Here is a 2,642-nt window from a genome sequence, read left to right on the forward strand (position 1 = left end):
AAAAACTATACATTGGAGCTTGTATCTTTGAAAGGAAGCTGCAGTAAGCTTTTTGTCCCTTCTTTTTATCAAACCACAGGAGTGCAGAGACATCTTGTGCAACAGACTCTTCAACCAGGCAGAAAAGCCTGGTTCCTCAATTGCCTGTATAAAAGGAGTATGGACTTATTACTTTTTTCTCCAAATGTTTAAACACATTTCCAGAAATTGTGGCTAAATTTCTCAAAATGATGTAATTAATTCAAAACACTACCATCCAAAGTGTTCATCAGGACATGTTACATATTCAAATGTTTGAGGAAATACGTTTCCTTTTTCTCCTTCTGGGGAAATGTGGGGTTTTTGTCCCGGGATAGCATGTACAGTACAACATGTGCAACACAAATGTTAATTTTTTTATGTAGTATGTTGCAAACTCAATCATTTCACCTTTGTAAGTACAATGAGAAACACTACAAAGAAAATCCGTGCACAGAAAAGGTAACAGAAATATTTATTTGTTACTGCAATACACATCGACATGACTGAAGTGATCTTCCAGTTGAGTTTGCACAGGTGCAACATGAGTGAGACTGATTGGTGATCAAGGTGTTGCATTTCGAAGGCCGGTGTTTGTGGGTGAACAAAGTGTGCTTAACGATGCTTCAAGTTTTCTGAATTGTGTGCATAGTTGCATTTTTTTGTAAGCAACTGTAAGATTGTATTCTTATATCTCACAATACCAACTTGTAATAATCAAATGAAATGTAGAGAATAATTCCTAATCCTGAAGTCTTGATTGCTAATTGTAAAGCAACAGGTGTTGCATTTTTAATTCAAAGTCCTCTGCGAGACCATCCCCAGACCCTTGGAAATAGTTGTCTGTATTTGGTTGGAGGTCTCTCTCTCTTTTTAAGGCCTTATACTCCTTAAGTAGTCTTCTCAGCAGGTCGTTGCAGCACGAACACTCAGCTGAGTTCTGATCAATCGGACACATGTCTGCTACTGAAGAGATGTTGTCTGGAAACTGATGTGTATCTTCTTGTAGATAAACTGGTGAAAGAAAAACAAAAGTGGCACGTTATGATTGCAAAACATTCCACTGATGAAACATATTACATTCCCAGTGTGCGATGGTATATCTTGCACTTGTAAGACAAAATGATAATCACAACTCACGGGCAACGCACAGGGCGATGTTAAGAATGGCCTGTATGATGCTCAACACTGCTAAAATTATGATCCCAATTCTGAGCAGTCTTCTCCCTGTGTGAAGTTTAAGTTAAACATAAAACACAAGAAAAAAAATCATTGAAGAACAATGCTGTTCTGCTGCATCTTATTAAGTCTGGATTTATTTGATGTCTTACCTGACTGTTCAGTGTCTCTGCTGTTAGTCTGAGCTGTCTTCGGCTCATGGATATTGACGTAGTCAGAAAGTTCAACCTGTTCCTGCATGGTGATCAACTGGGAGAAAGTTAGGTCTGCATGTTGTATTTACATGGTTCTAAAGTAAGGAAGTTGGTTTGTGATTGGAGGATATTAATACAGTTCAAAATGTCTTGAAATAAGTCGGCATGTGGTTAAGATTGCATTTAGATAGAAGGAAGGATAACTCTTTCCCCTGAAACTGTAAAGAAAGATGATTTATCAGACAGTTTTGATTTGTTATCTTTTAATAAAGATTTTAGGCGGTTGTCTTTATGCAGTTTAGAATCGTCCCAAACTGAAAAAGGACAAGTTAATTAAGGTCCTGAACCAGGTTGGTGAAGTCTTAATGTAAACTGTTCAAAAACACCCCCACCCTCAACCCAAACCATGTTGAAAACTACACAACAGTTTCACTTCTACCCTTCCTGTCCAAAACACTTGAGCGCACAGTTTTTAATCAAATATCTGACTACCTGTCCAAGAACAATCTGTTGGACCCAAATCAGTCTGGCTTTAAGCGGGGCCACTCTACCGAGATTGCACCACTGTCGGTAACAATCACTGCCTTTGGCTAGAGCTGCTGGACAGTCCTTAGCTGTTTAGCTGCTAGATCTGTCAGCTGCCTTTGATAAAGTGATGCAACAAATCCTCCTCTCCGGCCTCTTGGTATCTCAGGATCTGCCCTCGACTGGTTCTTGTCCTACCTCTGAAGGAGATCTTTTAGAGTATCTTGGAAGAGAGAAGACTTCAGACTTCATGGCTTATCAGGGGTGCCACAAGGGTCAGTGCTTGGTCCCCTTCTCTTTTCAATATACTGTATACCATTTCACTTGGGGCAATCATTCGCTCACACGGTTTCTCATACCATTGCTACGCGGATGACAGCCAGCTCTTCCTGCCATTCCCACCAGATGACACTTCAGCCCTGGCACGTAACTTGTCATGCCTGGCCAATATCTGTAAATGGATGAAAGACCACTACCTTTAGCTCAACCCATGCAAGACTGAGCTCCTTGTCATCCCAGCCAGTCCCTCTATGCAACCACAGATCAGCATCCAGCTTAGATAAGCTGAACTCATACCCACTAAGTCTGCTTGGAACCTGGGCGTCATAACTGACGACCAGCTAACCTTTAAGGTTCATGTGACCTCGATTGCCCTGTACATTATCAGGAAGATCAGACCCTACCTTTCAGAGCATGAAACACAACTGCTGGTACAGGCTCTTGTAA

General features: G+C 40.8%; 1 long non-coding RNA gene across 1 annotated transcript; it reads right to left on the reverse strand.

Moving 5' to 3' along the window:
- Positions 1-474: 474 nt before the first annotated feature.
- On the reverse strand, positions 475-1,432 carry LOC138606610 (uncharacterized). Its single transcript, XR_011309357.1, has 3 exons — positions 1,350-1,432; positions 1,159-1,245; positions 475-1,032 (listed from the first exon to the last, which is right to left on the reverse strand). It is a non-coding gene; the product is annotated as an uncharacterized lncRNA (long non-coding RNA).
- Between the last annotated feature and the right edge of the window lie 1,210 nt (positions 1,433-2,642).

Source organism: Semicossyphus pulcher, unplaced genomic scaffold (assembly GCF_022749685.1).
Source record: "Semicossyphus pulcher isolate SPU_LCO1_2020_fin unplaced genomic scaffold, fSemPul1.0.p SCAF_3, whole genome shotgun sequence".
NCBI classification, from domain to species: domain Eukaryota; kingdom Metazoa; phylum Chordata; class Actinopteri; order Labriformes; family Labridae; genus Semicossyphus; species Semicossyphus pulcher.